The sequence below is a fragment of the Hippocampus comes genome, unplaced genomic scaffold (assembly GCF_001891065.2).
Source record: "Hippocampus comes isolate QL1 unplaced genomic scaffold, H_comes_QL1_v1.1 scaffold111, whole genome shotgun sequence".
Classification (NCBI taxonomy): Eukaryota; Metazoa; Chordata; class Actinopteri; order Syngnathiformes; family Syngnathidae; genus Hippocampus; species Hippocampus comes.
This window is the reverse complement of record NW_017805698.1, coordinates 3644703-3660123: the sequence shown is the minus strand read 5'-3', so window position 1 is coordinate 3660123 and position 15421 is coordinate 3644703. Positions and strand designations below refer to the sequence as shown.

The window sequence follows — 15421 nt, the reverse complement described above, 5'->3', positions numbered from 1 at the left end:
ACACGGTGGACTGATTGGCAATCATTCACAGGGCACATAAAGTCAACAGTGAAAACTGTCACAAGCACAAGGGAGAGGATGCAAACTCTGCTGTACTCAGAGGGCCCTGAGCCGGGATTCAAACTCAAGACCCGTCACCTGTCAGGCAGAAAATGAATGTAAAACCTTTAACATGTGCATTCACAATGATCATTCAAGAACAAAAATGTCGATTTCTTTTTCTGTTAGACTTATTCAGATAGTATCGCTTTAAGGAAAACAGGGCAGTAAAATCATTAGCCCATTGGCAGTAGAATAATTATGTTTGACTATTATTTTTCATTTCACTTATCCTAATATATTAATTTTGCTGGTGGTTCATATGGTCCATTGTCCTTTAAACTCACTGTAAAAAAAAAAAAAAAAAAAAAAGAGTAATTAATTTGAAAAGATAGCAGAGATAGATAGACCCGAAGCCACTTTTAAATAGGATGTCATCCTCATTTAAAAAGGAGACTTATAGATGTTCCAGCTCTGCTTCTGTGCTCATGCCGTACTCTTTCTCATCCAGAGAAATGTGAAATAAAATCCTCGGCACATTCCTATGCCATGAGCAATTATGACGTGTACTCAATTGTTATGAACATTATGATTTATTTCTGAGAAATAATAATAATCAACATGTAGTGGCCAAACATTTACCGTATTTTCCGCACTATAAGGTGCTTCAGTGTACCAGACACACCTTACGTGAATGGCCTATTTTAAAACAGTTTTCATATTTAGGCCTCATTATAAGGCGCATAGAATAGAAGCTACAATAAATAGTGGCTGCGTTTCCATTATGCATCCACTAGATGGAGCTACGCTAAATGGAATACAATACAATACAAAACAGCTTTATTTATGTGGAGCTTTCGCAACCGCTGCAGTTGTAAAAAAAAAGCCCTTTACAGAACATTGAACGTCCAAGAAATCAGAATATTAATCCATATATAATATAATCAGGCGCACTGTCGGCTTTTGAGAAAATTAAATGCTTTTAGGTGCGCCTTATAGGGCGGAAAATACGGTACATGTTTTTCCTCTGAGTGGCAGAAGATACAATTAACTTGTGTACCCATCATCTGTCATAAAAGAGATTAAGCAATTTGTGTTCAACTCAACAAGCCCAGATTTCACATAGTGTCATTAAACTTATGAGTCAATTAAGACAAGATCATCGTCATTTCTGTTTAGATCCTTTTTGAGACAGTTTCAGTTTGGTAGTGTGCTGTGAGATTCTTCTAATGTCAAATATGTGCCTCAGCTTAAGTTGCTCAACACTGTAATCATTGAATATAAGGCACAACGAACAGAACATACTTTATTTATTAGAGAACCGCAATTCAGAAAACCTCCTTAATGGACCTTGCAAGTAAATTGACATATTGTACGGAGTCATGACCATTGATCAATAAATCAATAGACGAGGTGTTATATCCTTATCTGAACCCCATTTAAAGGAGCTGGTGCTTGGTGTCGCGGTTTTCTATTCAACATCTGCCGGTTGAACTATTAGTACAGTCGTTGTTGACGCTGGCATCAGACGACACCTTTACTGTGCCTCGAGAAACCTGCCAGTCGCTTGGCAACATGAAGCAAGGACATTACCGCAGCTTTGTTGACAGAAAATCTCCACGTAATTGAGTGGCAATAACGGCTTCGCAGGACCTAGACGCTTGCACTTGATTTGTTTTCTCGTAACGTGCTCTTCCTCGCAGACTTCTTTTCTATTTTAACACTTTGTATATTAAAACTGTTTGGTAGGCACACTGAGGAAACACGTAAAAGGTGATGTCATTTGTGACTTTTCGAAGTTGAGCTATTGCAATGAACAAACTTTGCTATGATATTTGAATTTATTGAGAGGCACTTGGACTTGATGGCAATCTGCGACAAAGATTCCAGTCCAGGTAGAAATAGTTCCATCTATCCATCCATCCATTTTCCCATCCGCTTATCCTCACAAGGGTCACGGGGGGTGCTGGAGCTTATTCCAGCTGTCTTAGGGCAGTAGGTGGGGGACACCCTGAACCGGTTGCTAGCCAATCGCAGGTCATGGAAATAGTTGCATCTGAAAATACCAACTGAAATTGGGGGATAAATCTCTGTTTTGCAATTATCCAGTCCATTAATCTGCCTTTTATTCCATTGTACTTCTGTGTTGTGTTCTCTGAGCTCTGCAGTCAGACTCTAACCTTGTATCCAGTCCTCAGTCGGGGTTCTGTTCCCTCACAGCACGCTGTGATAAGAGACCACTTTTACAAGCGGGGTGCCAAAACTCTACCAGAGCCTTTTGGGTCAGTCATGTTGTACAAAGAGCAGAATTGCAGAATCGGTGATCCCTTTTCACTACGTTCATGTCCCAAAGTCCAAGGCCTAGTTCTGTACTGCACGCAAGCCGGTGAAATCCTCTGCACAGAGATGTTCAATGCAGACCCAATCAGCGCTGGTCCCTATTTGCAGTGGAGGGGTTTCATGGCAGAAACAAATCAGCGATGGCCGTTTGATATCGTCTCTGCAGAGCAAAGTCACATAATCCAATCTGTGGCCAAAAAAAAAAAAAGAATAAAAATATTAATTCAACCGCAGCCAAATAATCCCCTGAAATAACAGGCTTAACCACTAAAACCCATCTCTAATTTTATCTGGAATCTTCCAAACACTGACACCACAATGACATCAAAGCAGGACAGGAAATGGATGGCAAACAAATAAATAGACGGCCGAGTGGCATTAGAGCTTAATACGTGGCAGAGTGGAGCTTTAGGAAAGCGGCGTTAGGTTTCGGCTTGGCGGGAGTGCGATGCAGCGACACGGAGAAACGCTCAATCAGGCGCATCCAGCCCGCTGTGTCACTTATCCCATTGCGGTCGCCAGCTTGAAGCGCTGCAAAGCACTTTTGTTCAGGCTTCCACTGGATGAAGCCATTGTTCAGAGTTGAATGTGGACCAGACACTTCCTACCTTGTCAAATCCAAAAGCTTGCAAAAGTCACATTTTCGAAGGAAAAATGTGTGCAGTATTCCCGAGTGCATTTTGTCAGCTGGATTTCACTCTGACACAACAGGTTTTGGATGTTTTCACAGGTCTCCTCTATTTCGAGAAAAGCCTCGTCTGATTAGATTTATTTTGTTTTCGTACAAAAACTAATGATGAACAGTGGCCTCCCGAAAGTGACACCAAGTGCTGAGATTTTAAGGTCAAGCAAAGCTTTCCATAATGGTATACCTTAAAAATATTATCCCCAAATTTTATATATATATATATATATATATATATATATATATATATGTGTGTGTATTTATGTATAGACACTCACTGTAATTAATAACTCAATCAATCCAAATCTGGCAAAAATTTGTGTTATGTTGTCACCACACGAATGTAAAGCAATGATAGTGTGTGCGTGTGTGTTTGTTTTCTTGTCTGAGTTGCATTTTCTGGTAAGGTAATACATCTGACATTTTGTTCGTTTTTGCTTGGAAAATGACGTGTTTTTTTTTTTTCTTCCCCTGCCTGGGAGCTTCTTTGTGAGTTTCATCCATTGATCACTGCAGGGAAGTTCCAAATAAAAGAGACATTCCACCATAATGACTTCTTCTTTGGCACATCACCAGTGTGTTTGGTAATAAGATAAGTGTGCTAATGGACAATGTTTTCTAATTATATTAACTGTTGGAATGACGACTTAAGGAGCACGACGACACAATTCTCGTGCTGTCATCGTTTCAAAGTACACCGTTGAAGTATTTTTACCAGGGAGTGTGTTGAAAACTTGAGCTGATGTCTCGACGTGGTAATTAGCGGCAGGCGGAAAGTGCGCGAAACTCGAGGACACAGCACGTACACCTACAAGCTCTCTTCTCCACTTTCAACCAATGCCTCCATTGCTTCTGAATGTTGCCTGGGGGTCATTCCCCGTGTTTTTTTTTTTTTTTTTTTTTAATCTCTTTGCTTCATCACTTCATATTCAGCCCCGCGGGCTTTGCAGCACAGAGGAAATGAATGACACAAACCAGGCGGCGGTTTCATCTTCTACTTCAACTCTTTTTCAGTCATATTTGCCTCCATATGCTCATTCAAAGATGACTATTGAGGATGAAACCCAAAAAGGAAATGTGTTGTGTCTCTCTGGGAAAGGATGCGGTGAGAAGGTATGCAAAACATCCATCACTTTTGAGGACCCATCTGAGTTTGGTCTCATTCTCATCTCCAATACAGCATTTGCCCGCGTGAGGATATGGACGGTGGTGATGTACGAGCTTCTTGTTCGTCCGTGTCACCGTAGCGATGAGCCGCGGCTTTGCGAGGACCTCTTTCCCACCGTCCCTCGTGGAAGTGCTACTCGTCGTAATTGGCTAAGGAGCACAGATGCTAAATGGCAAAGTGAAAAGTGAGATTAATGTGGTATTAGGTCAAAATCTATTATGTAGTTTTCATTTATCACCTGAGCTGCAGCCCCGAGGAGTCACTTTAAACACACTCCATTGTTTGCTGTGTAGAAGCGACCCTGAATGGAGACAATTAAAACCAAAGTCACTTAAGTGCAGATGGTGGGAGATATCTATCACCGGCAAATTACAGCAGTTGTGTCTCAATCAATTAGAAGAACAGAGAAAACTTCATTTATTTCAGTACATTGGTACCTTGATGTACAAATGACCCAAATATTTAGTTTTTCTTTTTTAGTCATGAATAGCATGCAGAAATTGGCAGATAGTTAACAGTTCTTCTTCTTCTTCAAAAAAAAAAGAGGCCGATCCCAGTTGAAGTTTACTTTTGAGCTCAACATAAAACTAATTGAATTACGATTTAGGTATTTTACCAAACAGCATAACCTTTCCTTCCAAAAGTTTCCCAGCTCAATGCTTACACATAAACCAAAATGCCATAGACGGGCTGACCAAACTGGCCTTGTTGTCACAGTGGCTGTAACCCTTTACCCTTAATATTTGAACTCCAATGGTTCAGCAACACATGTAGACAGACAATATACAGTAATCGGGCTGGGTGACAATTCAACACCAATATGTAATTGCGATAGACAGGTGATCAATGAAAATAGAAAAAAGATTTGATAGAATGCTTGATACAATAAATAAATACATAAATCTGGAAGAATCTGAAAGGCTTTCTGCGGGGTGCAGGCAGAGACTGCAGTATGGCGTTAGACTTGTGCCACAATTACAAGCACGTAGGAGGACATTTTTAGCGCAAAAGCGTGTTTTGAGCGCACAACAACAGTTTTTGTGAGATTTGTCCGACGATAGTGAACATTTTAACATGCAAACAATAAACTCCGTGAACTGAAATAATAACAGTTGCGAGTCTATTCAAGGGAGGAGTTCATTTGTCATAGCTGAGGCACCCAGCAACTAATTGGGGCGCGGTGTCAGTTAAAATGAGGGCCACTTTTTGAGGAAATGCGGGAAATGAATTTTGACAAACAGGCATGGCAGTTTTTTTCTAACCATGCCTGCAGAAGCGGAATTGATTGCACATAACAACAGAAAATGAATGTTTACTCAACAGGTCGGAAGACTTCCAGAAAATTGCACATTGGCGCTTGGAAAGAAAAAGTTGTCATTGTCAACAAGAAGTGCATGAAATTGGCGGGTGATTGAGGTTTAATAAGAATGAAGTGCTGTGTGTCTCCACTTGATGACACATGCTAGAACTTGAGTTATTTATGATTTTTTTGGGAGGAGGATGAAGGCAGTGTGGAGATAGATGTTGTGCTTGTTTTTAAATATCCAGAAAACCATGTAAATTCTAAATTCAGGGGTATACAATTAATTTGATTGATTGTTTGGAAACCTGTCAACGTGGGATTCAAATGTGACTAAAACTAATCAGCATTTTTGCTCAAAAGACTACGACTAAATCTAAAAAGGCTCCAAAAAACAACACTGGTCACTTGAACATCATCGCATAAATAATGTTACCGTGAACCCGTTACTGTGATGCATTTAGGGGATATCAAGTCTTTTCACCTAACAGTTAAAATCATACTATAACGAACGAGGAAAAGAAAACTATAAAAAGGAAATGCATTGGCCCGGGAATTAAGACTGCTGCCAAAAATAATCTCTCGGTGCTGCTTGAAGCCATCCTGACTGAAGAATCCTTTACTTGATCCATTACAAGGAATAAAAGACTTTGTCCTCAAAAACAAGACGGAACAGACTGTATTTTACCTTTTTCCTCAAAGACAGACACGCACTGATCCACTGCCAACCCTCTTCAGGAAATCTGCCACCGTTGTAAATAATTGATCCTCCAATATCCAGCATCCCGACGAGGTGATTAAGCTGCCCCTCTGATGGACGGCTGAAATGTGCTCCTATGTCTTGCGGCCTCGGGTCATTCCAATCACCTCTGGCTCACGCTTTTTCAGAGCCTGTCTTTTTCGCAACTTTTATTTCCCTAATTACCGCACAGCAATACGGGTCGAACATATTAATTAACGTCTGACAACAACACTCCGTACAATGATTCAAGACGTTAAAAAAGCTTCTTCAATTGCAGTGCCGACTATTAAAAAAAAAAGCAATGCTATGTGCAGCTGCTTTCCAACAATGGGTCATTAGAAAAGGCATTTATGCTTAATTAATTGCTTAATTTACCACCGTGTTTTGCATAAGGCATTCAATCAATGCTGCTGGAGATCTAGATCTTGTTTGTTGATATTATCTTTAGCATGGTATAGCTTTCGCTATGAAGCAATTGGGTGGAATTTATTCTCTTTTGTGAGTCTTAGTATTATTTCGTCAGAGCATTTAAGGACATTTTTCGAGTGTGAGTAAGGTTCAGGCTAAAGAGATGTGCTTTCTGAGTCCCCGAATGACTTAACAGTCTGTTATGGGTAGGCGGTTGGATCCGGGGAAGTTGGTAAGGCAGGCGGTTGGTTATGGAGCTCGACGGCAGGTAGAGCGCGTGAAGGCAGACAAGTTGATGTTGCGTAGGCAGGCTGTTGAAGGTGCTGGGAGTCCTGACAGCTACTTCCATCATTAACTTTCTGGCTGTACCTTTACACAAGTATAAAAGGTGAGAGAGAGAGAATTGCTTTTTCGTGATTTCTTATAGGTCTGAATATCATCAAATTCTAATCAAGGTAGTAGAGTGCAATTTTCAAATCACGAAGGCTGCATTTTGAAAGGGGGAAAAAACCTGTCACATCTTTCTATGTCAATATTCAGGAGTGCCTTGAGATATGAGTGCCTCGATTTAGTACTTAAAACACCCACATAGCTTAGACTTTCAGTCCCACATTTGTTCTGGGTCTTGAACTGTTTAAGCAATGGACTGAGCACAAACGGTGGAGCAATGCATGTAGACAATGCAACTGTACTCACAGTCATATTCTTTATCATCTGTGTAGAACGACCAAGAATATTGTAGCGCCATTATGATTAAGACAAGTAACAGTTTGCTATTGCCATTCAATTGATGCGGTTTGACAAAAACTGTTTATTTCTCAATTTTGCTATTCTTCCTCATGAAAATACGCATTGACTTTTTGTTGTTTTTTGGGGGGGTAATGCTCTACCATATTAATGGCATGATCATTCTTTTCATTGGGAAAAGATGATTTGAGATACGAACGTTTTAAATTGTGCGTGTGGTCACGAATCAAATTAAACTCATATCTCAGGGCACCGCCGTTTTTCTTAGATGAAACTGGGGCATGGTACAAAAAAAAACATCCACTCACCATCCAATCAACTATCGTTATGCATCCATTTATTATCCATACCTTTTCCTCACGTGAGATCGCAGGGCGCACCATCACACTGGCACTCTGACATATAAGAACATGTCGAGACAGGATTTCTGTAAATAATGTATGTACATATGTGGAGTCACCCTTTCGCACCCAGCATAGATAATTTATACTCTTCAATTACCTCCAAAATGCAAACTCCTAATAGCAGACACCATAAACCAATGGTCTCACTTAATATGGGCGACGGTTTTATTTTCTTCAGCTCACAGAATAAACAGTACAGCAGATTCAACCTTTTCCTTGACAGTAATTATACAGGCTTCAGAGAAAAAGTAAAGAGTGACCGTCCAGCATATACCAAAGCTGTTAATGTTGTGGGGAGCGCACAAATTTACGTACTGCTGCTTCTTCAGTCAGTCCAGTGGAGTGTCTCTCCAGCGCTCGCATCCTTTGTGGAAACACCGACAGAGTTAATTTCTGCAAAGCTGCTTTTGTACTGTCGAAATTGCAGTCTGGAGCCTTGGGAGTCTTGCGGTAGGTATTATTTGCGACGATTGCTTTGGATTTCCTGTTCCTGCTGAGGCGTGAAGAGTGCTTGTTCTCCAGCCATGGAGCTGGTGTGCACCCTAATTCACACAACATATTACAACCCACTATTGTACGTCTGCGGAAGCATCGCTGTAATTGGAATAAAGGCCTGACTTACAGTTTGAATGCAGTCTGTTCTCCCCGTGAGACGTTCCGATGATTGATGACAGGCGCAATGCCTACGTTCGGCTACATCCGAAAACCCACCTCTGCCATTGAGAGCGTGGTTGATGACGTGTCATTGTCATCCTCTTGGGCTCATACGCTAGAGTGGCTGTGGGCCTCTTGTAATTGGAAGGTTACCACTTTTGGCCCACAGCTTCGCTAGAGAACGAGACAAAGTGCCCTTGAGTCTAAATGCCGGTTGGGCCGTACGGGGGCAAGCCTACGCTCGCCATTCATCGTTGCACTGTATCATATTGATGTGATTCTGATGTATAGTTAACCTCCTAGCTGCAGTACAGAAAATGATAGAGTTTTAGAAATACCTCTAAATTTGTTGGAATGCAGTTCCGGATTAGCACTTGGCAGCATGGCGTACGAATGGTTAGCATGTTGAGTTCCAGGTTCATATCTCAGCTCTCCCAATGGTTTCCTGCGGTACAACACATGATCTCTCACGGCGCACTTATTGGGAATCACTGGTCTACAGTATGTGTGCCCAGCGTCTGGTTTACGAACAGTCCAGGATGTACCCTGCCACTCATCCAAAGTCAACTGGGATCGATTTCCATCCTAGCCGTGCCCTTCAAAAGGAAAATCGCCATAGAAGAAAGATGGAATACTGCTCTAAGTGCAGTCTTTTACCAAGGCCAAACTATTCTCCACAGGCCGAAATTTGTTATTAAAATTCATACATTATTCACTGAGAAATAAAGGAACTTTTTCCCCCAAAACTGTTCATGCAATGTTTAAAAAAAAAATCTGAATTTAAAAAGCTATAAAAGTTGTTTCTTTAGCATTATAGAATTCCAGTACCGTTTGAAACAAACTCGAGTCATTTGTCATATGTGTACTCCAGTATGGACTAAATCGAGCAATCCGAGACCAACCACAACTTGTTATGGCTCCGCAAGAAATTTCTGCAAATCAGAGCCTGTTCTGATCCGACTGGCAAATTAACCAGCCAAATTTGGCTCTTCTACCCAGTGACGACCCAGTCCAATCGAAATGTGCATTTAAGGAAATGTGGCTCGTCAGTAAAACGGGATTAATTGCACTCTCCCACTCACTGGGGTAATAAACATTGCATCGGGTGCAGTCGAAATGACTCTTCATTCTTTGAGGATAAGATAGTTTAGTTATAAAATCAATACCAGCTCCATTGTTCTTGATTAAACGTATTTGTTATGTTGTGGTCTGGCAGGAAGTAAAAGCACTTAAGATATTTGGGGGTTATCTGGACATGGTTCATCTAAAAACCATCGAGGAGCTTGTAATGATTACTGCTGCGGTTTTGTAAGGTTGGACGCATAATTTTATTTCATGTATCTATTTAACAGTCTCGAAACATAGTGTAAGCAATAAAAGTGATTGATGGGGCAAGGTCACAGAGGATGAGAGGCCACTGTGTTAGCCAACTTTTTTTTTTTTTTTTGCTGATATCATGGTGTACTGTGCATGGAATAATTCCAAAATAGTTGTTGTTGTGAATCAAGTTTAAAGTGGCAGGATCCCAGCAGCCTGTGCATGTTTAGTGTAACTTCAAAATGGGATTTTTCATGATTTTAAAGAGTTTTGGGAGATTTTGGCATGATAGTTAAGAAATAGTTTTTTTTAACGAATCAATTATGGCAGCGATTATTGCATCAAATACTCAGGTATTGATAGATGTTTTTTTTTTGGGGGGGGGGGTTCCGACAGTCTGCAAATAACATTGAAGTTTGCAAAAGTTAATATATACTGTATATTAACACTGTACTAACTTCAAATTCAACATACATACAAATGGCACTGTCTAGACCAGTGATGGGTAACATTCTGCAAATAACATTGAAGTTTGCAAAAGTTAATATACTGTATATTAACACTATACTCACTTCAAATTCAACATACATACAAATGGTACTGTCTAGACCAGTGATGGGTAACATAATAAAAATAGCACACCTACCATTTACACCTCCATTTGAGAAGAAAATCAAGCTCATAATGACCTTGCGACCATACCAAAGTTCTAACAAATGTATACGAAGATGTGTTCAGTCACACACGGCAGTTTTTTTTTTCCTTCACACTAACTGTTGTTAATTGGTTTTAAGTTCCGATGTCAATTACTGTGGAAAATGGATGGATGGACATTTTGTCTGATAAAAATATATACTGTATTCAAAATGTGAACAAACTGAAGGTGGAGCAGCACCCTGAACCAGATAAGCTTTCACTGTATATAATTTGCAATCAGTTGTTAGATGTGCTGTGTTCCAAGACTGGCTACATTATGAAAGAAATGCATTTCAGACACTGGGTGGCTATTATGGACTTTTTGCCAACTCGCTCATTTGACCCAGCATGGCCCAAAATGCTTTTGAAAGCAAGAGGCAGGCATCATGTAGTGCTATCATTTCTATCATAATTCCCCATTACAGTTTTTCTGGACATGGCCACTTTTACTGTATTTCCCGTCTGAATGATAATGATGATGATGACCAGAGAGCTGGGAGAAAAGCCTTCTCTACCCTCTGTGAACTGGGACGGTGTTTCTGGAAAAGGCTGAAAACTGGAAAAGTTGTGTGTGTGCAGGAGAGTGATGGGATGTGAGGGTCCCATGGCAGCATGCAATGCTCTCAGTGTCTTCAGCCTTGGCATTATGTGATGCGATTGTGATGTTGATGCTGCGTGATTTCCACTGCCAGCTTGTGTACTCGCGTGGCTTCTCTCGCCGTATTATTAATTCAGAGATACGCCTTCCCTTCTCCGCTGTCTCTCGGACAGAAAGCGTGCAGTGGGGGGTGAGGGTGGGGGTTGTTAAAAAGGAGAGTGTAATTAGGAAGGAGGATTTCCACCATGGTGGTAAATGGAGTTGTGCTGTCATATTACAATGTCTAATTGGTCTCAAATGACAAGAAGAGCAGTTAAAGAAAGCGCAGAGTCACTCGCCAACATAGCGACTCATTCAAAATTCCCGTCCGACCTATTCTCCTCATCCCACCCCACTTGTCCAATTATTGTGCCGTTTTCTGATGCATGAACCGTCACTTGATTTGAATTTTTCTCTCGTCGAGCCACTCGTGTCCTGATACGTTGCTTCAAAAAGGATCGCAATTAAATAACAGTCAGTCCCCTTTCGCTACATCTGCCAATTAGCAATTAGCACTGGAAGCTATTGTGATTCAAATGATTACAGATGTCAAGCAATGGAATACACAAAATCGAAACATAATCTGGAGATGAACAATCTTCAAATGTCAGTGATCGTCATGCAGGTTTGAATCGATTGTCTTTATAAAAAGTCTACACACCCCTGTTCAAATGTCAGGTTTTTGTGAAAAATGAGACAAAAATCAATCCGTTCAAAACTGTTCCCATTAATTTGACCTGTAACATATACAATTTAAATGACGTAAATTATTTTGGGCGACCGGTAAAAATAAATATCAGGTAATGTGGGGGCGCAAGTGTGCACGCCCTCTTATGACTGGGATAGTGGCTGTGCTTAGAATCAACCAATCATATTAAAACATAAACTTAAAACTTAAATGGGGCGCACACCCGCCACTGTTGAAAATGCCTCTAGTTAACCCCAAATAAAGTTCAGATGTTCTATTACGCTTTTTCTGACATTTTGTTTTTGCTTTCTAGATGAAGCCTCAGGGATTTGTGCTGAGATTGACTGATAGTTCCATCAATCATAACAAAGTTAGATGATTTGTTATTAAGGTCCGACTGATTAATTTGCACTTATTAAATCGAAAATTCGCCAATTTTTGCCCAAAATTTTTTCTACTCTAAGGTTAAATGGCTACAAAAGGATTTTTTTAATGAATCGGCCAATTAATTGCGAAATTTACCATAATTCTTTATCCTTTCCCTAATTTGTTCCTGTGAACCTTTTTAAATTGTGTAAGAAATGCAATATGCCTCCTTTAAAGTCTTATATTTGTAGAAATTAGCACAAAGAAATGATTTTTTTTCTACAGCTTCACAAATTGTCATTTTGCGGATTATTGGCGTCAACAGATTTGTTTGATGTACCAGCCCGTGCAATATTTCTTCAGCTGTGTGACATTGTTCGTCTTTTCTTTGTTTCCCACAATGAAGGATGAGATGTTTCTCCTTTGAAGGACAATTTCCCCTCCTGTTGTTATCTGCTCTCGGTACAAGCACTCTCTGTTTGCCCGTCATGTGAAGTGCTCGCGACGGCGGCGTCCTGACAACTAAATGAAAGGTCCCATCGTTCTTCACGTTTGCTCCCGGGTGACACTCCTCGTCCCCATTCCGTCACCATCAAAACGCCCCAACACGAAGTAGAGAATCTCAAAAACGGTCCATTACTGACTGCCACGGGGATCGCAGACACCATTAAGGGATGGTATCGGTTACAAATAATGCATGTCTGCAGTCTTATTCTTATCTATGTGGGAGGAGCGGCACAGAGAAGGGATGTGTGTGAATGTGGAGATGCGTCGAAGAGACCGCACATACACAATAACGCCAGCCAAGGACATCTCCTCGCTGAAGAGATGATGAAGTGAGGATTGGAGCGAGATAACCCTGACGTAAAGCATTTGAACACCTGCGCGAACAACCCACACAAGCCTGCAGAGCAGAGCAAAGCTCACCGTAGTCTGTGGTTGCTTATGGTGCGCCATTATTTTTCGCATTCTTTATCGGTCACCAATTGAAAAATAGAGGTTTTATTTATTCCTTGCCCATGCCTATAATTCAACACAATCATATCTCAAATTATGTTCCAGCATCCCCCTCGCCCCCAAAACAAACATTTGGAGTGTGTTTTTCTTAACAGGAGAAATAGAATAGAATATCAGACCATATGAAAACATCCAGTAACGGGATAATTAAATAGAATCAAGATGAATTCAAAACAAAAAAAAATTGTCACACTTTCCCATTTACTTCAATGCGCATTGAACCGCTCATTCTATTGTGTGCTCTTTGGCCACTTAATTCATACATATTTCAGCCAATCATATTGCAGCGGGGTGTGTCCTTGCTACAACTCAATTGTGATTTGTGGTCGTTCTGCACAGAGGACAAATAATACAGTATATGACCGCTGTCATATTGTCTGTCTACGGGTGTTGCTCTACCATGTATGCTCAAATATCAATTGCTTAATGAAATAGCATTAACTCATGTCTAAGCGTTGTGGTTGTTTTAAATACAGTAAAGTTTCAACCGAGAGTAGCAATGAATAATTTGAGTCCTCATCTTTTGAAGAATTCTTACTAATTTTATCGGACATTGCCACCATTCTTCACTCTATCTCAAGTTTGCACTCACAAGTCAAAGCAAAAAAAAAAATCATCCTGATGATGGCTGACAACCCGAAAATCTTGTAAGTTCGGTCATGTTTATTTTGAGGCACCACTGTACTTCCAAGCGAAATGCGACCACGAACAATCACTCGGCCAATTAAACCAGACCACATACTTACTAACATAGATGGCGCATACAATACTCACAGGGACATATTATTTATCCTCTGTCAAAAAAGATAAATAATAATAATAATAATAAAAAAGACTGTTATTGCCGACTTCTTCGTGTTCCCTTCAAATCTAAATGTATTGTATTTTACAATCTGTTTTATAAAGCCCATAATTTGTCAGTCAAGGCACCATTGCACAATACTTTTTTTTATAATGACAGTATATTCATGATGAGTCGTCGACAGTTTTATAGTTTGACAAATTGGATGGCATACGGAGCTTGTAACTGGTCACACCCAAGGCCAGCAAGCCATTTACCCCTTTGATTACTTTAATTTGGGAGGACACAAAATATATGAATTGTTGCCAAATATGACATCCATCTGAAAGCGTGTGACACCTCTCTTTTGCTGTTGGCGATCAGACAAGCCAGACGCAAACCTTCCCGCTTTTTCAAGCGCGCCACAATTCCTAAGATGCAATTTTAACACTCAAAAGGCTCTATCTTTCACTTGGAAATGTCATTACGTTCACAGGCAGTTATGTCTTTTTAATGAGAGCGCTAAATTGCCGTCATATGCAGCGATTTTTGTGCAAAATGAAAACGGCGCACACCATGAATGTCAAGCAGCAGAGCGACCGAATGTTCCTGGACTAGGGCTTGTCAGCAGGGGAGGTACGATTCACGCTCACGGCCGCGTGATGAGATGGAGCGGCGGTTGCGCTCTCTTGTCTCAAGTGGAAAATAGTTAAAATGTAATGAAGCCAATTTGCCTGGCGCTTTCTGCGCTTTGACAGTTACATCAGTGCTAGCGCATGTGTAATGTGATGACGGCCAAGCATGTCTGTGATGACTGATTGAACTCTTAGATGTGGCTGTGGAGAATATTGGGTTGCTCTGCTTATTTTTTTCCTAAATTCGAAAGGAATATTGACACGGTGTGAAATTTGTTGTTCTCACATATGAATAAGAACATTTAAAAGAAACGTTTTCGGACCCTGCCGAGGGTGGAGAGCTGTTCCAATGTTCCACGGTTGGGACGAAAACCACACTGCTCCTCCTGAATCTGAGACTTGGACTGAAACTGCCTGAATGTAACTTTTTTTAAGGAGAAACAAAATGCCTGATTTGTGAAACTTATCCAACTTTTTTTTTTCCCTTTTGCTTGGATGGTCTCTAAATTAAAAAAAAAAAGCAGACAAGTTTGACATCTTTTGTCCTTGGCACTGCTGTGGACAAGAAGTAACTAATATGCAATAAAGGATTTCATCCGCTGGCGGAACAAAGCAAAAAAGGTGATTTCTTTCTTTCGCAGGAAGCTGTAAATTGAAACTTCCTCTGACTTTGAGAATAGAGGAAGAAAGCTGTGAGCTGATTATTTCCTGTGGTCTCTCTGGCCTTGCTTCTTTGTATGGAATAAATGTGACAAATCCCCTGAAATTATTATACCACCCGAAGAACAGTCTAAAGA

At 40.5% G+C, this 15421-nt stretch overlaps 1 protein-coding gene and 1 long non-coding RNA gene across 2 annotated transcripts in view; one reads left to right on the top strand and one right to left on the bottom strand.

Moving 5' to 3' along the window:
- hs6st3b (heparan sulfate 6-O-sulfotransferase 3b) overlaps positions 1 to 15421 on the top strand; it is a 54563-nt gene that overhangs the window by 32508 nt on the left and 6634 nt on the right. The window lies entirely within an intron of this gene.
- Positions 7948 to 8657, bottom strand: LOC109523256 (uncharacterized). The gene is made up of 2 exons (XR_002169724.1): positions 8456 to 8657; positions 7948 to 8375 (listed from the first exon to the last, which is right to left on the bottom strand). It is a non-coding gene; the product is annotated as an uncharacterized LOC109523256 (long non-coding RNA).